At 35.6% G+C, this 21611-nt stretch overlaps 1 protein-coding gene across 2 annotated transcripts in view; it reads right to left on the bottom strand.

The window, feature by feature from the left end:
- The window catches only part of LOC145681186 (E3 ubiquitin-protein ligase SIAH1B-like), a 76522-nt gene that overhangs the window by 17921 nt on the left and 36990 nt on the right, over positions 1–21611 (bottom strand). The window contains exon 1 of one of the 2 annotated variants that reach the window (XM_081752669.1): positions 3080–3662. The exons of the other annotated variant lie outside the window; for it this stretch is intronic. The gene's annotated coding sequence lies outside the window, so the exon portion shown is untranslated. Of the gene's footprint in view, positions 1–3079; positions 3663–21611 lie in introns of those variants that run through there. 2 annotated transcript variants of the gene reach the window in all.

Consider the following 21611-nt stretch of genomic DNA (forward strand, 5'->3'; position numbering starts at 1 on the left):
GTGGAATCGAAACAAGCGAAATGCGTTGAAATTTCTAGGCTTTCTCACCGATAATTAATGAAACCTGAAGCCAGATACAAATAATCCATGTACACTGGCCGCTATATCGGCAGCGACTATCCTAACGACACATTTTATGTAAAATTATCTGAACCGTTTTGAAGTAAATTATCTGAAAAAAAGTCACTTCAAGAGTAATCCACTTTATTTTATTTTATTTTATATAACTTATATTGTAATTCTAAGGAAAAAATGAAATATTTCGTTTAACTTCCCATATTATTCCCTTTAGGAGCTGATATACAAATACTAAAGCCACATTGCCACGTTAAATGAATCTTGTAGCTGTCATTAAAAAAAAAAAAAAAAAAAAAAAAAAAACAACTTTCAACTCGATCTTTCTAGTTACTCTTTACATGTTACAACTTCTTGAAAGCAAGACAGATATCTCCATCCATGCAGCACTGCACTCTAGTGGACAAATAGTGAACCTCCTCATTAAAAACGTGTATTTTGGCGCACTTCCTCTACCTGTCCAAAATAATCAGTTGTTTCGGAAGCGGCGAAACTGGTTTTTCTTTCAAGTTAGCGGGATGGCGATAGCAGGTAGCAAGCAAGATGTCCCAGAAAGTTGCGCATCGTTCAACTCCTTGCAAGATGGAAAAAATGTTTTATGACCCTTTCAAGACTGTGTACACGGTGAAGATATACCACTTTTTCCGGTATCGCGGACTTCATACCCATTATTTGGTATGTTCGTTGTGTTTCTTAAAATTTACAATTAGCTACAAATTTATCGTAATAGTCATTTTTCATGTTTTACACGGCATTTTATAGGTCGTATATTTATATTTTTTAGCTCATGAACTTCGCCTCCTACTGTAAAATACAGGGAGTTCGCGTAGTAAAATGAAATTTTTCAGTTTAACGTACCACGAATATGCCTGCTAGGCTAAGGGAGACGATGATTAAAGTAAGTGAATCATCATGGAAGAATTAAGTTGATTTTGAGTTTAACGTCCCTTTCAGCAGCGAGGCCATATGACACGAGACCTACTGATTAACGTGGAATCCGAACCACATGAGCTCCCGTCGGTAATCGAACCCGGGTCTTTCACGTTAGAGACGCGTACGCTAACTGATGATGGAAAAATTGGTGGAATTGAGTTGATTTTGAGTTTAACGCCCCGTTCAGCAGCGAGGCTATATGAGACGTGGACCTACTGATTAACGTGGAATCCGAACCACATGAGCTCCCGCCGGGAATCGAACCCGGACCCCCCACGCCAAAGGCGCGTACGCTCTTTCCCGCTTAGTCACGTAGAAGCTCTAAAAATTGGTGGAATGTGATGTAGGAGGAGATGGGAGTGCTGGTGAAAACCCATGGAGACAATGTTATCCGCCACAAATTTATTTGGCCGGGGATCAAATCAGGGACCCTTACATACCACTGAACCACCGTACCCCCTCCTCGGAGTTCACGTAGTAACCCTAATATGTTTTCCTCTTCTAGATTCTCGCTATATTTGTTGTAACTTTTTCCTTGTTATCGCAAACTTATACGGGAAATATATTGCATAACAGAAAATATATTACAAAAATGCTTAGTTCTTTATTAAATACTTTTATAATGCTGACAATCGTTTTGCGGATTTGCGATTTTCTTCTTCAATTGTTGATATAGCAGTGTTTTATTTAAGCGATATAGCATCGGAATTTGCTACTCAAGATCAGAGATGCTAATGAAATGAATAGCAAAATGCTATGAGTCTTTGACATAATTTGTTTCCAAAGTCAACAAGTTTTTTTTAAAAAGAAAAGTTTAGCAATGACAGAACGGTTTACTTCTTTGATTTCATATATTTAAAATCCAACGAGATATTCCCCCTCGAAACTTCAAGGGTATTTGTGTGAGTGCCTTTTAGGTTCTCAATAACACATACTAATCAACTGCGAACTATACATAGCATATCACTGGAGACTGGTCTGGAGTTGACCAGCTATTATTACTAGTTGTTTCAAAGCATTGCCCTACTCGTAGAAGTATCTTTGTTTCTTTTCTTGTTTTTTTTTTTTTTTTTAATTGAAATGGCAATGTTAATTTAGAATAATAGAACACCTAAAAATCAAGTTCATCCACGTGGCAATGTGATTTAGGAAATATAAATTACGTGACATTAAGTTATTATGATTTTTCTACAAAAATCTAGAATTTCTTTATCTTTTGACGGCATAACGAATTGAGCACTTAAAGATCCATATGAACACTTTCAAGATCATCTACAAGCTTAGAAAATCTAGATATACGATGTTAAGAAGACGAGTAGTTTTTACTTAATATAATTGTCATGTTATTTTCTCTGTTTTCCTTTACAAGGATTGTTTTATTTCTTACTAGCATTGATTACCCGCTTCGCTGGTGAAAAATTAAATTACGTACAATTCCTTATCTTCTGTGTTTGGTACCCGTGAAATATACTGTTTTTGCTTTTAGTGGCAAAGGAAAGATCAGCTCATCTCAGCGATCCCGAAAACTATGAATTCGACATTAATATGGGTCATTTCTGATCATTTTTATGTACTTCCCTTTCCTCCTCCCTCAAGTTGTGGGGCTAAATTTGGATGTAAACGAGATCGGAAGTGTACCATAAGTCAAAAAATTAAAATATTAAAGAAATAAAAATCAAAATAAATTGTATCAAGTCAATGACTAAAGGAACAGTGAATTCTTAAATCAAATTAAAAGAGTGCAATTAAACAAATGGTTGCAATCTCTTATTGTCATAAAAGGACAATATTTCATTAATGAAACAACTGACTTACAATGGTAGTATAGTGGATTTTGTTGTAACAATATAAATTATTTAACAGTGAACATCCAAGAGTACTGAATTCATAACCAGACACAGTATGTCAGATTAATTGTATAACAGATCATTATACTTTTACTCAATGCTTAACCAAACAGAAATTAGCTAAATATTTAAGCATTTAAACTTTGCCTGTCACTTTCAGAGACCTCCGAGTATCATGTCGCATGCAAAATAGACAGTTAAAGTTCTCTGTAGTCATACTTTACCTCATTGCATATTTCGCTTGGTCTTGGCCGGACAATGGTCTTTCTTGCGGTATTTGTAATTTCGTATAGACCACTCCATTGCGATTCTGGATACAGGACCCCGAATGCAGAATGCAGAATGATTTTTTAGTTGCAAACTTGGTCATTTTATATGGACTATTGTCCTTGTTTGCCTTAATTATTTTTCCTTTTTACTTCGCCAAAAGCCAATATAAAAATTTTCAAAATCTTAGGAAAGTCCTAATTACCTTTCCTGACAAAATATTGTTGTTATCTAATGATGTAAAAATAAGTATTTTTGAATTTTAATTTACCCTGAGGTTTGCTTTCATCTTTTTCGTGATTTTATCCGAATTGTTAATTACTACTGACAAGCAATGTTATTTGACTACAGGTGATTCTTGACTATTTTGCTTCTGCTTCCTACGATTTCTTGATTACAAGTACTGTCCTTGTGAGTTTTAAAAATAATGTGATGCATGTATCCAAAAGTTAAAATATTACAGAAAACTTAGTTCCATCTTCACCTACCGAATTGCCATTATAATTTTTATGAAAAAATGATTTTTAAAATTCTCAGTTCATGGTTTCATTACATTACCCCACCAACTGGAAGAAAGATTCCTGAACAGTACCTTTAGCGTATGTCATTAGTTTTTTAATTCTTAGTTCGAATAAACATTGAATAAATTGGCAAACACTAAACACTGTGAAAAATACTGGGGGGTGAACATAATGTCCACTTGAATGATTGTGGGCTCACTTCGAACACTGGGAGGTGAAAAACGGGGTCTTCTAATTGTCCTTATCGTGGCCATCGATAAACGAAGGATGTCCCTAGTCACTCCACAGAAATCGAAGTGAAGACTGAATGAAATGGTAGATGATGTGAACTGCAACTGGGCCTCTGTAAATGCAGACGCTGAGAGCTGCGACTGACAGTAGGCAACCGATAGTGGTTCCTATATAGATGGTCCTCTTCTTGATATGTACTCGGGACCGTAGTGAAGGATGATGAACAGCTACGCATTTGGTGTGGCATTTGGGCGTCACCTTTTGCTGGGAGCTGCGAATTAACGATGTCCTGGCCAAACCAAGGACCCTTGATGACGGATGAAAAACAGCTTGGCGTCTCGGTGTCCGTCGTGTGGACTGGAGGCGAGCTAAAGCTGCGGTGATTGGTTTTCCGAGTTCTGGAATCGAACCCTGGACCTTTATGATGATGGAACAGCTGTGGCACTGGAACATTTCAACAACAACTGGAGCCAAGGTGCTGCTGAATGATGAAAGTGACGATGTATCCGTGGTGAAACAGGAACGGGAGGAGCTGCTGGCTGTTGTGGTGGTGATTCTGGAACAGCAGAAGTAGAAGCTGGGCATAACTGCAAGGACTAGTTGACCATTAGGTGTTCTGGCTCTGGAGAAAGATGGCTGGATCTGCAAGTGAGAGGCGCTGGAGAAACAGAAGCGGGCAGGCCAATGCTGGTACAGGAACGTCTGGAAGATGACCCTTGTAGAGGCTGGACGTAGCATCTGGAACTGGACCATCTTGAAGAAGGATGTGCCCATGCTGGTGGACTACATTTTGCTGGAGAAGGAACTGACCTCCTGATGTGACATCTCGTTGCAGTTGCATAATGACAAAAGAAATTGCATTAGTTTTTTTTTTAAACTTTTCGTGTTTTTGTCGTATTGCAATGTAAGGTAAAGTCGAACAATATCGAAAATTTATGGTAGAGATATGTTTAAAAAGTTTATATTAGTATTATTATTGAGAAATATTTTGTTCTTGACAAATATTATATAATAAGAACAAGGAAGTTTTCTCAGCAACTGTGTTTGTTTACTTGTGGTTAACCCTTAACAGTTCACTACCTTTGAAAATTATCAAAAAATTATGATATTTGCAGTATGTCGTCTATTTGGTTTGTATATCATTTGAAAGTAGTTTTCTAAATTTTCCCGCCAATAGTTTTCGAGAACTGAGTTGTGTCCAAATGGTTACTTTGCACAGTTTTCCGTAAAGTGATTTTTGAGTACTTGTAGCCATATAGTAATAAAGAAAAGTAGTCTCATAAGAAAGGAGAAATAAATGACACATGGTAAGAGTTGTTTACTTTATAGGATTTGATATCTAAATCTGGAATATTAATTTATAAGAAAATGTAAGATACTATCTATGAGTCCACATAGAAAAAATAATAATATTTATATTTCGCAGAAAATACAGATTCAATAAAATATAATATTCAAATATATGCGTAGTTTTATAGAATATTCTTCTTTTTTATTTCATTTTTTATATTTTTAAATTTTAATATATCATCGTAGTGTAACAGTGACTTAGGGGTCTAGAAAAGATATCAATTACCAAGTGACAAAATCATTCCTTATCGTGATACATATACTTACAGATGGAACTGCATAAAGGAATTCTTTAGTGAGCTTGTTACTCCCGACTTACAAAAAAGACATCTTTCCTTAGATGTGTGGGTTGGCCAGTGAGCAACAAACTCTTTCCTTGTATTATCACATGGTCACGTAGCAACAGGTCGACATATTTTCACTTGAGGTTCGCCCAAGCTTTCTAAAGATGGTCTCTCTTGTTTAGGCTTTCTGCATGATACTACTGCAGATGCAGTATCAGCCCGAAACACTTTAAGATGTCTGGATGATTTCCCAAGTACGTTACACTCTCTTTTCTAAGATAACCAGCTGTTTACAACAACTAAATCTAGCATGTACCCAAAAATTCTAAGACACCGTCGTTTTGATTTCATTGGTGTACGGCAGAGTTCTATGAACATGCTTGACTTGTTTACACTTCTCATGTGTTTGCCTCACAAGATAAGAAAAAAACTTATCTTCTGCCTCCTAAACAATTTTGTCTCGTTGTTGAAAGAGTTGAGATTTTCATGACCTCCTTCAAATATTGCATTAATTTCACACTTGTAAAAAGTTATCAATGTACACGCTAAAAAACCCAGACTCCTCTATCTTGAATGAGGACGGTGATTTGCCATAATTTTTCAGCAAGACGGAGCTCCACCTCACTATGCCTTATGTTCACGCCAATGGCTCGTTAGACCATTTCCGGGACATTGAAATGGGCGACGGAGACAGAGAGTGGCCCAGATTTTACGCCACTAGAGCTCTTCCTCTGCTATCATCTGAGGAACCTTACTTATCAAGAACCCATCCATGATATCAACCATCTGACGCAGAGATGTTTGCAATGTTGTGAAACCTTTGACATGTTGTTGCTAATCCATGCGGATTGGCAGAGGCGCTTTGCAGTTTTTCTTGCTCAAGAAGGATAGCAAATAGGATAGATACAATAATGCTGTAGTGCCAAATTTTCACACTTTGTGACAAAATAACTTCTGAACCAATAACGGTAGGTGAAATAGTCTGTATCCCTGAAATTGAGGTCGTATCAAATGATACCCCACAATATCCCCTTCCATTTTAAAAATCCAAAGTTGGATCCAAGATTACGGCTTCCAAGATGGCCGCCAGGGCAACCATGTCAAACAATATGGTCCATTACCCACCCGAAAAACATATACCATGAACCAAATGTGAATGCCAAGATGTTCCTGTGCTACAGGAGTCTTAACTGACTGATGCCTCACTCTGTACTATATCTCAGGTATATAATCTGGATCTGAATCACTGAAAGTAAAATCAGATTCTGAATTCAATGTTCCAAAATCGGATGATTAGAAGAGAAAGAGATCACTACTGTTGGCCTTATGTTTAGTTTCCTTCCATAGGATATATCAACGGAAATGTTCTTCATCCATTTTTGACGAAACACAGTCACCTGCAAAAATGTAAATAGCCTATCACAATATTTTTTCTTTGCATCTGACATGAAATTTCACAGTAAAACTTATTTATACACACATATAGATTTACATATATATATATATATTCCATACTGAGCCTCTGTATGAAATTTAAAATTTGACTAATAAACAGAGTACTATGTTTCCTTTTCACGTTAGATTTTCTATAAAAATATCAAATGATACATCAATATAAGTTAGTCTAATATATTGTACTTTTTCCTGTACAAAGTATAAGTTTGATCCGTTACCGGACAATGTAACCAAATGGTTACGTAGTATATTTTTATCGTAAATAGTAATCAATTTTTGACATTATGCCGTTTTCATACTTGCACATTGTTGGACAATGACTTACAAACAAGAACATATCGAGAAAAATAAAAACATAAACTGCTTACCTTCAGTATTTAATATTTTCTGTCTGCTTCCAGCACTGCTTGCAAAACAACAACATATCCACACACTACTTCCCGCATAAAATTCACCAGAGTTGTCACAAGGGAGCAATAGCTGCTCTCCCATCACAGAAAGTATGTACACAAATAACTACAACGAACAATACGGGAATATAACACTCTTTAACCCAATAGGCAAAATCAAAAAATGTGTAACCAAATGGTTACGAAAACTCGTTAAGGGTTAATGACCCAGAAACGAAAGAATGACACTCCAACCGTTATTAGATGAAATGTTATGATTAGAATTGTAGCGGAAGAAAGTGTGGTTTTCTGAAAAGTGAAAAGTATCCTGTGATGTTATGTCCTCGTGAGAGTGCGATTGCCTGTGCGTAATTGCGATTGTTAGTGATTTAACTTGTGCTGATGTAGTGATTTATCATATTGTTATTTTGTGCCTATAATGTTATGATTATGATGTCTCAGGTAAGTCCTAAGATAATGAAGTTGACGTATACACTGACTTTATCATCTGAGCATAGGAGTTGAATATTAGTCTTCCCCCCACAAAGAAGACTAATATAGGGCGGTAAAATATTCCTGCACACCCCAATTCCAGGGATATTTTACCTCGATCTATCATAAAAGCACGATTCCCACTGACAAAAGAGGAAATTCAAATACAAACCCCCGTGACGCGACTCCCCAAAACGCCACGTTTAGTGAGTATGTTTCAACTCAATTTTGTCAGTACTGTTTATGGTTTGTAACGGAACGAAATATTCAAGCAAAATATACCTGTTATGAAAATGAATAGGATTGACCTGAGAATGATTAGTTTTTTTTTTTTTTTTTTTTTTTTTTTTAGTACAAGAAACAAAATGTTGAGAGTACTCAAGATGAATTATGTTAGTACAATATGAACGAAAACGAGAAACACAGGCGATAGTTTGAGAGAAATAAGCAAGTCTATAATTATATTAGTATTATACGATCGAAAACGAGAGACGCAGGCGATAGTTTGAAATGAGTAATTAAGAGTCGGCGGGAGTCAAGTGACCTTGACAAATCGAAGATCTCAACCTTCCTCAGTTTCCTTATTTTGGCAACAGATGGGGTTGTTGCTGAAATGCCGTCAAAGCAAATGGCACCCCTCTTTTCCTTCGTTTTCCCCTGCATGTGGTCAAAGTTGGACAGCGCAGGCGGGGGATGGTTACGGCTGTAAATGGGACAGAAGAGTGAAATTCCTTTCTTTTGGCTAAAAGAGAAGCAGAACTGAGGAAAAAATAAATAAGAGGGACCAACATGATATCAGCCGTCGGCTCCGTGTCTAGAGAGCCACTCAAATATCTACAACGGTTATAAACATACCATAGAGAACTAAAGCACTTGTCGCCTGTCTCTTTCTCAAAGGATTCTACCTATTGTAACAGAATAGTGCGAGAAGAGTCTGATATAAAATGAAAAACCATGCCAATATTTAAAAAAAAAAAAAAAAAAAAAAACACGGGAGAGTCAATTAAACTATTCTAATTTATTTAGTGCCTTCGTGGTTAAGAAAAAAAAAACTTGGAATTGAAAGGCAGAAAATCCAGGCAAAGATCTGAAATGTATTGACAATGTGACTTTTCTAGTGGAATCCATTTCCTTATTCTCTTTTCAAAATATGACCACCATATTTACCCTCTCTCTTCACATTCGAATGGTCCTGGGTTCGATACCAGTGGATGACCATCCTGAGTTTTTCTTATTACAACAGGAAAGGGCTGCAATATTACATTCAGCCTTGGGAACCGGCTTAGAAGGACAGGAGGAAGCATATGCCCTGCTTGGTGTTGTTGTTTATTTGGGAAAATAGACCACTTCATTAACAATAGAATTAAAACATGTGTCTCGGCAGTAATGTATGTGGCAAATTTCATGTCAAAAGAGCAGTAAATAAGAACAATAAAACGAAAATAAAACTCTCTTGTCCATTTAGCAACATTTTGTTTTATTCATTCCAATTTTCGTATTTATAAATATTTTCCTATGAAATTTACCACATATACATTTCCCGATTTACACATAATTAGTATCAGTATTAAAAGTACCCAGCAAAATTATTATTACATTATATTCTTACAAGAAGACAGTTATAGATATGTAACAATCATTTTGGACATGAGTGTACAAGGACATAACAGGTGTTTGTTTCAAACATTGAATAAGTGTTCGTATAAATTGAACTTATTTCCTGACGTCATAGAACTAAGAACTGTTGCAGAGCGATGTAAGTCGGTGACAATACAATATTCCATTGTTACTTTCGTACTTTGCAATATATCTATTTATTTTAAAAGCAAATTTTAATATGTTTTTATTTTCAACTTCTTTATCCTAAAACAAATACTAGTCTTTAACCGGCCCTGTTTTCCCTGGTTGCATATCACTTTAGGATTTCGAAAATGTGTCCAAGGAATAAAAAAAATGATAAAACACCTTTTAAAGACATCTTTTGTTAGTCAATTCGCACTAAAAAGTTAAAAATAATTTTGTTTATGCAAGACTAAATAGAAAGAATGGGGCGCGTCATTTTAAGAATTTATAAAGTGACTGTAAGCCTATATTAGAGCGCATCCCATTTTTTGATTTTTTTTTAGTCATTCATAAACAATTTTTTTTTCTTTTTGCTTTTAAGTGCGACTTGATTAATGAAAGACTGTCTTTAAAATGTTTATTATTATCTTTTTATTATTGTTAATGTTTGAATCCTTGGCATAGAGTGTTTATTTTGGTAAGGTACCATCTGGTGCGTTTCTATACTACTAGGATATATTAAAATTTAGTTTCCTATGCGTTACTACATAAATTAAACAGCACTTTTTTTTAAAAAAATTACTACCGAATATAGAGTGTTTCTCCGCTAATAAGACAGATTGAGGGTACCAAAAACCCCTACCGTTGATTGAGAAATATTTAGGTGTCGACACTGATGAGCAAAATCTACATTTGAATTTGAATGTTTTATGGGCTTTAGACAATTGATTCAGACAGCGATACATGGGGGACAGAATGTTTGGAAACAAGTTGTCCAGTCCCTAGTTTGAATGCCTGGAATGAGTAAGCGTGTTTGCACACGATACCGACAAAATCGGTGGAAACCCCGACAATATCGTTGCCGGTGATGAGCGAAGTAAGCGACACAAATAATATATTCTGCACTATGTTTCTAAAAGTCTTCTCCATATATGAAAACAAATAAAAGTAATAATAATAATCGGGAAAATTATTTTTTAAAACACGGACTACAAAAATTGTTCTGAAGAGGTGTGGAGAACGGTACAAAACTTAGAAAAAATAGGCCTATGCCTAAGCATGTTTAAATTTAACAGTGCCGTTTTAAATAGATGTCGTAAACATATTATTTTCGTTTCGATGAGAATTGATGCTGCGGTACATTGCAAACTATATTAGTTTTAATTTTTGTTGAAACACTGTTACATATTGTATGTATGTATATTATTTTGTTTTCCATGCAATTAACACTAATGTCATAGTATATTAAATGATAAGATTCGAATTAGTAATTCTGTTTTACATTGTTCCATACATACACTGGCGCAAATCCCGGGGGGATGAAGGGGACATGTCCCCTACAATCTTAGAACTGGGGGGACTGTCCCCCCAATAATCCGATTTGAAATGTGTTTTTTGAGGGGAGAAATTTGTTTCTGGTCGCCAGAAAGGAAAGTGAGATGAAATTAATGTCCACTCAGAATAAGCCTCAAATCTGTCCACCTCCCAATGTTGAAGACAACTCTGCTCCCCTGAATCTCCACAGCATTGTTTTCGACTACAGAAATATTTTGAACATCGCTATATATATATATATATATATATATATATATATATATATATATATATATATATATATATATATATAATATGGGAACGATCTTACCCGTACCCCCCAATGTTGAAGACAGATTTGCACTGTTGCATACATACCTGTCGTTTTTCGTTTCTTTTTGTCCATGAACTCAAAATCTTGGGCAAGGCTTACATAAACTTCTCGCCATGTTTTTTGCTTTTCAATTCTATCCTTGAAAGAGTCTGTTATCCCATATGCAAGGTCTACATTCCACAAGTTCAATAAGGGTTAAAATATTGAATGGAAAAATTCTTGCCATCTCTAAAAATCTAAGCAAAACTAGAAAGGTAAGAATACAATAATACACAACCTCTTTATCCAGTCACTGTAGTAGCTAAACTGCAGAACTCTATCAGGGGGTCGAACCCGGTACAAAGGGGAGAGGGAAAACTTCGATACATAGCTTTGGTCTTTGTTTTCAATTGCCATTCCACAAATTATTTTTAAAAAGGGGGATTTGGGATAGTTTTGGAAGTGAGAGAAAAAAATCTGCAACAAGTGAAGCATGAAGTCACATCCCTATTGTTGAGATCACAATCAAGAAAATGCCAAATGAGTCACTTGTCCTTGGAGCTTTGCAAAGAGTGTTTGATTGTGCTGGTTTCGTTTCAAAATAATAATAATTCTACTTTGACTTTTCAACAAATATTCTATTCAGTCATTGCTTATTGAGTGGGACCGGGAAAAGTGATCTGCACACAATTCTGATGAAAATAAAAGGAAGTAATAATTATCAGGATTTTTTCCATATGCTTATGTTCACAGTGTATCAAACTTCGAAAATTACGCTTAAATTAATTTCCAGAATGTATTAAAATTTAAATGCATTAATAGATTAAAAAATATACCATCAAAGAGTGTGTGTGTGAGAGAGAGAAAGAACAAAAATTTAAAAAGGAGTGGAAAATAATCAAGAAATTGGTTATCTAAATTTCCTATATTCTATTTGGTAATAGCTATTTAGAGGGAAACCAGTATTCTTCAGACTTTCCACATTTTATACTTATTTAATAAAGGGAATTAGCTACTCCAAAACAGAGACTGTAAAAAAATAATAAGCTGTTCCGAAGTTGTTTATAGGACAAGATAATAATAATATTATATACAATTGTAATAGATAAAATGGAAACAACAAAATTCCAAAGACAAGAAACGAAACAAGAATACACAGCGCCTTGTCACTCACTCTCTCTCCATCTAACCCACTGGCCGACCGACATTATCGGCCACATGTGCATCCAATCATAAGAAAACATTGCTCCCGACAAAATCGGTGTCGGCGATACCGCCGACAATATCGGGGGCTTGGCCGACAGCATCTGCGTATCGGAGGATCGGCCGATAATGTCGGTGGCGTGTGCAAGCTACGATTTGAGTACACTGAAGTCTATTTCACCGCCAACATTATCGGCACTTCCACCGATATTATCTTTGCCGTGAGCAAACGCACTTAAGAACCTTCCCCCTTGGTAAAACCTGCCGGAATTGGAAGCAATATCAAAGAAACACTTCGTCGAAAAGAGAGGAGCAAACATGCATAAAGAGATAATCAGAGTCGGATTTAGGTTTAGTGGGGCCCCAAGCTGTTTAAGGTAATGGGGCCCTTTATGTGTCCAGATCAACATAGGCACCCTACATACAGAAATGAAGAAACTAAAGATAATTTAGGAAGCAGACTAGCAGAAGGAGCTCCATTAATTACATGAACGTAGGCTACACAGCAGGAAACACTGTTGCTATGTATATATAAATTTTATTTTATTTTATTTTTTAATTTTCTTATATTTTAGAAATGTATATCCAGTTTTTCTTTAGATTTTGGGGCCTCCAAGAGAGCGGGGCCCTAAGCTATAACTTGTTTAGCTTATACATAAATCCGGCACTGTAAATAGTATACATATACAGGCGCGGATCCAAGGATGGCTATAGAGGCTATAGTTCCCCCCCCCCTCTTGACGCTCAGGTATACACTGGATAAAATGGGCTTCAATCCTGTTTACTCTGGATAAAGAGGCAAACTATGGTTTAGCTCCTCCCTTGATCATATGCTGGATCCGCCACTACATATATATATATATATATATATATATATATATATATATATATATATACAGGGTGTTTTCAGATAAAACGTCCAGTGCTTATAAATCCGAAACGGCTGAGAATAAAAAAGATGAAACAAAAACTGAGATAGGAAAATGTCATAGGGTGCATCACATGGTGTTGTTGTGGTGACCCCCAGGGCCCTCTTTCAAGGGGGCCCAGGGGCCAACTTTAAAATTTTCAAATAGGAAACATGTATTGAATCATATCTCATTGAATAGTACTTGAAAAACGAAACAACTTTTGTAGGAAAGAATTTTCGATTTGGGCCACCGTTTTAAATGGCCGCAAAAAGTGTCCTATATTAGATAAAACGTCTAGTGCTTATAAATCCGAAATGGCTGAGAATAAAAAGATGAAACAAAAACTGAGATAGGAAAATGTCATAGGGCGCATCCATGGTGTTGTCGTTGAGACCCCCAGGGCCCTCCTTCAAGGGGGCCCAGGGGCAAACTTCAAATTTTCAAATGGGAACACGTATTGAATCATACCTCATTCAATAGTACTTAAAAACGAAACAACTTTTATAGGAAACAATTTTCGATTTGGGCCACCGTTTTCAAAATGGCCGCAAAAAGTGGGTCCTGTATCAGATAAAACGTCCAGTGCTTATAGGCCCAAATCAGAAACGGCTGAGAATAGAGAGATGAAAACAAAAACTGAGATAGAAACGATGATAAAGCATATCAAGTGGTGTTGTTGTGGTGACCCTTAGGAAACTCCGTGAAGGGGACCCAGGTGCCAACTTCAAACTGATACAGGGACTTTTTGCGGCCATTTTGAAAACGGTGCCCCAAATCGAAAATTGTTTCCTACAGAAGTTGTTTCGTATTTCAAGGACTATTGAATGAGGTATGATTCAATACACGTTCCTATTTGAAAATTTGAAGTTGGCCCCTGGACCCCCCTGAAGGAGGACCCTGGGGTCACCACAACAACACCATGTGATGCCGCCTATGACATTTTCCTATCTCAGTTTTTGTTTCATCTTTTTATTCTCAGCCATTTCGGATTTATAAGCACTGGACGTTTTATTTGATATAGGATCCACTTTTTGCGGCCATTTAAAAACGGTGGCCTAAATCGAAAATTGTTTCCTACAAAAGTTGTTTCGTTTTTCAAGTACTATTCAATGAGGTATGATTCAATACATGTTCCTATTTGAAAATTTGAAGTTGGCCCCTGGACCCCCCTGAAGGAGGGCCCTGGGGGTCACCACAACAACACCATGTGATGCGCCCTATAACATTTTCCTATCTCAGTTTTTGTTTCATATTATTCTCAGCCGTTTCGGATTTATAAGCACTGGACGTTTTATCTGAAACACCCTGTATATATATATATATATATATATATATATATATATATATATATATATATATATATATATATATATATATATATATATATATATATATATATATATATATATATATATATATATATATATATATATATATATATATATATATATATATAATATGTGTGTGTCTAGTATGTTGTGCGATGGAAGCTGATGAAAGAGCTTTATATTATTCTTGATTTTTTGGCAGGTAAACAAAGAATATTTCGGGGATTAATCTACCCTAAAGATTATAGTAATGTATCTTATCTTTTCTCTTGCATGTATATTCTCAGTCCTGCAGGAAGTTTTCATTTCTTTCTTGGAATACATAAACGAAGCCTTTGGTTCGGCTTCTCCTTCACAAATCTTTGTCGAAAGGTTGACTTCATCGATACAAACACAAATTACTTCTCATAGAAACCATCTACAAATATACTGTACTGCTGAAACAGAAACCATCAACTAAAGAGGTCATAAATTTTGTCATTCCTCGTGTTTGAAGTTCCCGTTCTTCACAATGATTTCCTTCCTCCCGCCCCTGTTACGAAGCTCAAAGTAGGTTTTCAAAAGACTGGCTCCCGCTGAGAAGGAAAGTGGGATGAGGAATGACTATAGTGCCATCTAGCAGTTAGACGGCCAAGTACGTGAACACGAAAAAATCTGATTTCTGTAGATTCAATGATGAAGGATATAATTTCTCATCGATTGTGTAATGGATGTCTTTGGAAACAGCGAAAAAATAGTACAGTAGCGCACAAATACAAAGATTGTACTCCATTCTCAAAAAAGTCCGGAGTTTTTAGCTCTTTTCCTTACTGTCAAAAAACAGAAGATTTTTCCGTCTAATTTTGATCATTTTCTTATGGGAATTTGGATTATAATTATCTGTATTTATAAGAAGAAAATATCACGCACAGTGTTCAAATTGCACCTTTAAGATGAGATGCATCATATTGAGTGAGCTATTGAGACATTTTTGCGAAAGGACGAAATAAAACCATGATTTGCCTAAAAAATGGTTGAGATCCCATGTTAAATTGAACACCAATATTCCGGTCGCTGTGGCGCACTCCTTCTCCCTCTTAAGTGTATAGTTATGATAGTATTATATGATTGAGAACGAGACACACGCGGTAGTTTGAGAAAAATAAAACATGTATACTAGCAAACAAACACAATGCCAAACTTAAACCAAAATTATTACAAAACATTTAAAATACTTCGATATTGTTTCTATGACACAGAGGAAAATAAACATATCTATTTAACATGTCACATGATAGCTTATGTTTGCCTAAGGAGCTATGTCCCGTAAGTCAAAAAATATAAATATTAAAGAAATAAAAATCAAAATAAATTGTATCAAGTCAATGACTAAAGGAACAGTGAATTCTTAAATCAAATTAAAAGAGTGCAATTAAACAAATGGTTGCAATCTCTTATTGTCATAAAAGGACAATATTTCATTAATGAAACAACTGACTTACAATGGTAGTATAGTGGATTTTGTTGTAACAATATAAATTATTTAACAGTGAACATCCAAGAGTACTGAATTCATAACCAGACACAGTATGTCAGATTAATTGTATAACAGATCATTATACTTTTACTCAATGCTTAACCAAACAGAAATTAGCTAAATATTTAAGCATTTAAACTTTGCCTGTCACTTTCAGAGACCTCCGAGTATCATGTCGCATGCAAAATAGACAGTTAAAGTTCTCTGTAGTCATACTTTACCTCATTGCATATTTCGCTTGGTCTTAGCCGGACAATGGTCTTTCTTGCGGCATTTGTAATTTCGTATAGACCATTCCATTGCGATTCTGGATACAGGACCCCGAATGCAGAATGCAGAATGATTTTTTAGTTGCAAACTTGGTCATTTTATATGGACTATTGTCTTTGTTTGCCTTAATTATTTTTCCTTTTTACTTCGCCAAAAGCCAATATAAAAATTTTCAAAATCTTAGGAAAGTCCTAATTACCTTTCCTGACAAAATATTGTTGTTATCTAATGATGTAAAAATAAGTATTTTTGAATTTTAATTTACCCTGAGGTTTGCTTTCATCTTTTTCGTGATTTTATCCGAATTGTTAATTACTACTGACAAGCAATGTTATTTGACTACAGGTGATTCTTGACTATTTTGCTTCTGCTTCCTACGATTTCTTGATTACAAGTACTGTCCTTGTGAGTTTTAAAAATAATGTGATGCATGTATCCAAAAGTTAAAATATTACAGAAAACTTAGTTCCATCTTCACCTACCAAATTGCCATTATAATTTTTATGAAAAAATGATTTTTAAAATTCTCAGTTCATGGTTTCATTACAGAAGAGTCACTGTTCATCTCAGCGTCCCTAAAACCATGAATTCGACAATGATATTGGTTGTTTTCAATCATTATATATATATATATATACTTCCCCCCTCAACCAAATTGTGGGGCTAAATTTTGATTTTAATCAGCATCAGAAGTGTAACTGTGCATCTCAGTGACCCCGAAAACTATAGATTCGACACTAATATCGCTCATTTTCAATCATTTAAAGAATGTTCCTCCCTAAGTTGCACAGTCAAAGTAATACGACAAAACCACCTTAGGTCTGAACCTCTTCTATTGATGAAAATTTCATCGAGATCGATCGGCTGGTTGAAGTGTGATGAAGTCACGAAGACAGTAACTTTTATTTTAATTTTTTACATATATCTAACCCTCCCCTATGTTGTACCGTCAAAGAAAAATGACATAATCCTCTCAGGTCCGAACCTCATCTATGTTGAAAATTTAATGGAGATCAGTCTGGTGGTTCAAGAGTTATTAATTTTTTTTTTCAATCTCTGCCTCCTCCCTCTCCGGTAAGTTTTACCGTCAAAGTGAATAGGTAAAAACACTCCCAGACCAGAACCGCACCTACGTCAGAAATTTTAATCGTAATCGATCGGACGGTTCAAGAGATTAATAGTCATAATCACTTTCAATTGTATAATATAGATTACTTCTCGCAGTCGTAAAATAATAATATAGGACTATAAATTTATTAATTTCGTTGGACTTTATTCATGTAGTAAAATAACTATTTTTCTTCACTGCTAAGAATCTTATACAACAATTTCAAATTGTTATGAATTCTACTTAGGTATGAAATATGAAATCAAACAAAATAGAGAATGTCTACGTGAACGAATATGAATGAATGCATCGGTACAATGCTTTAAATATAACCAACGTGTTTGCTTGTCTCCTTTCTTTTATTGTTCTATTATGTTTAAGACTTCAGTCACATTATCACACTGATATATATTCAAGGCACGAATATTATTATTCAGTTTCTGAAAGAACGAAAGTCTATAGTCACATCACAACTTTGAAATGTCACATTGACCGAAAAAAGGGAAGAAAGAAAATAAATTTTTTCTTCTTGCAAAGTATTGTGAAGTTTATTATATGTTGTTGTTGCGCTGAAGCGGCTTGCTGTACTATATATGTTAATATCGTGCCTAACTCTAATTGTTTATTTATTGACAATTTATGTATTTGTTTTTGAGTACTATCACCAACTACACTAAACATCATACCGTTATACATTTTTTCAATTACTCAAGGATTTCGTTATATATACAGGTATCAACATTTGGTAACGCGCCAGACAACGGCGCCGACTTTCCAAAATTTCTGTGGGTGCATATCAATGGCGGGACGTGTTAGCCTATGTTTTGAGGAAAGTCTCGATATTTGATTGATTTATTTTCAGTTAAAATATTTTATAAACACTGCCATAAAGGGGTATGCTATGATAAAGTAAAATGTACCGGTACTATAAGTTGGGGTTGCCTTAGGTCAGTCGGTAACACGGCTGACTTAAACGTAAGAGAAGCGGGTTCAAACCCATCTCTAAATTAAAACTCTTGTGGTGCGCCGCACCCACAAGATTATTTGTGTGGGTGCCGGAGCCCCGAAGCACCCACGTAATCGGTGCCCATGGTGACAGGTGTTTGCCGTGTAGGCTACTACAAGGAATTCGCATAGTTATCCGTGTCTTTCTACAACGAACATTATACATCACTTCAGCAGAATTGTCCAGGACTTCAATATAATTCACCGGTTGACATGTTTTTTTTTTTTTTTTTTTGTATTACAAATATAATTCATTTTTATGGCAATTAAAGAAACCATCATTTGCAGGTCACGGTCAGTACTTCCCAGAATTTTTTTTAGGTAAGAGCAACATAAAATAGATCGCTATATTACTTAAATAACATACTTTCATACATGGTTTTCGGACTGAACTCGGAAACTAAATTCAACTTTTAGGCTAATCGGAGCATTACAAAATATGTAGCGTTCAATTTTTTCCTGCCCATGGCAGCAAGTCCATATACAACTAAGACTAACATGTCTCTTTCTCTTGCCTTCGGTTTGCTATATCCTGATTTTCTTCCGTGCTAACATTATAATTGATCATACTTATGTTACTGCACATAATCCAGACATGGCTCAAACTCTTAAGATTTTCAGCTTTAAAAAATACTACAAATTACTGACGTATACAGAGCCGGATTTAGGGGGGAAGAGTGCAAAGACACACTTGCACCGCTCCTTCGATGTAAATATACTCTACCTAAAATGAGAAGCTAGCAGTGAAAATAGCAACACCTTCCGAAAATTTCTCATATCATATTTCCGCTTCGGCTTAAAAGAAAGCGAAGTTTTGCAAAATTATTAGTTTTTTTTTTTTTTTTTTTTTTTTTTTTTTTTTTTTTTTTTTTTTTTAAGGAAAAGGACTCGCCGAGAGCAGATACGTAGCATTTCCAGGGCAATTCCTCATTCACACCACAGATGCCTAAACACATTTAAGTAATTCAAGTTTAATTCAAATGTACTGGAAATTATTGGTGCATCCCCCGTCAGAAAATCCTGGATCAGGCCCTAGAAGTATACCTTCAGCTCTAGACCCTGGTTGCTATTTTTGATTTTCCTTAAAGCGTATATTAATATTGTATATATTAATCAACTTGTCACATCGACAACGATTGACATGAGGTAGACGACACAGTGGGAGGAGCCATAACATACAGAAGTAGTCCAGGCAATGAGTGACATGAAGTAGGCGGGGCAATTGAGACAGTTCAGAGTATGGCCTAATTTAAGTATGGTACTTGTGATGATTATGGCTTGGGTCCCTAATATGGCCCACCCGCCATATCTCTGCAGATTTACGTTGGCAACAATATAGACAATATAAACTATGTCCTCTGAACTAATACTAGATGACAATATAAACTATGTCCTCTGAACCGCGCAAATATGTATACGCTTTTCATGAGGACATAATTTATTTTGGCATCTAGTAGCACCAACGTAAATCTGCAGAGATATGGTGGGTAGGCCATAGTCGGTACAAGTACCATATATAAAACCTACAAAAAGTAGATTTTCCAGAGGGATTTAAAATAATACATTAAGGGTGATTAATGCGTTCATTTACGCAAATTAGGCACACTTCAATTATTTTATTTAGTGATAAAATGATCCCACAAGTAAGAATTCTGCAAAAATAAGTACAGACAAGTTTTTTCATAGGGTTCAAAATAGTGAACTTTTAAATGTAGAAAATCTATTTTAACCTTACTTCCAAATATGTTAAACAGAATGTACAAAGTTAAAAGTTCATTGTTTAAAATTTGATTATTTAATTAAACCTGCAAAATACAAGATAACTACTAATAAAATAATACGACCAACTTACGGGACGCGAGTTTTCGAGCCCGAAAGTTTTCGGTCTTCGGAAGTTGGCGATTTTACAACCTTGCAAGTTCAATTCGCTAGCTCTCTCTTCCACTTTCTCTCTCTCTCTCAAACACACAATATTAACAGACGAAAATCACCTTCACGAAGAAATTAAATGTCGACTAAAAGCAGGGAATTCGTGTTATTATTCAGTTCAAAACCTCTTGTCGTCGCGAACTCTGTCGAGGAATTTGACACTTAAAATATATAAAACGATAATCATGCCTGTAGTTATGTGTGGATGCGAAACATGGTCGCTTACTCTAAGTGAAGAATGACTAATGACTAATGACACGATGTCTAATGACTACTGAGGTCGTTGGTAATGAGTACCTGGCAGTAGGTGGCAACACAATGCACCTAATTTGAAAAACGCATGCTTTGGGGGTGTCCGGATACTTATATTATAAAATTGAATGTGACTATGTTTGTGACTCTTAATGTCTTGAACCGCCCGAACAATCTCGATCAAATTTTCAACGTAGATGCGATTTTGACCTGGGAGTGTTTTTGGCTATTTATTTTGACTAGGGGCGGGGGTGGAGGAGGGGCATGGAAAAAATAAATAAAGTTTAATAACTCTTGAACCATCCGACCGATCTTGATCAAATTTTCAATGTAGATTAGGTTCTGCAGTGGGATGATTTTTATAATTTCATTTTGACGGAGCAAGGTAGGGGAGGGGAGGGAAAGATATACAAAAATCAATAAATATAGAAATAAAAGTGACTATATTCGTGAATTAGTTACTTTTGAGCCACCCGATCGATCTCAAACAAATTTTCAACATATATAAAGTTCAAACCTGGGAAATATTTTGCCATTTCATTTTGACAATAGATCTTACGTAAAGGGGAGGGGAGGAAGGGAAATATATGAAAATGAATAAAACTTAACAACTCTTGAACCACCCGATCGATCTCGATCAAACGTTCAACATAGATAAGGTTTGGGCCTGGGACGATTTCTTCATTTCACTTTTACAGTGCAACGAACAGGAGGGGGAGGGGAGATATATGTCAAAATGTAAAAATAAAAGTTACTGATTTTGCGATTTCTTCACGTTTAAACCACCCGACCGATCTTAACCAAATTTTCAACATAGATGAGGTTCAGATATGAGG

Source organism: Thermobia domestica, chromosome 3 (assembly GCF_964235325.1).
Source record: "Thermobia domestica chromosome 3, izTheDome1.hap1.1, whole genome shotgun sequence".
Lineage (NCBI taxonomy): Eukaryota > Metazoa > Arthropoda > Insecta > Zygentoma > Lepismatidae > Thermobia > Thermobia domestica.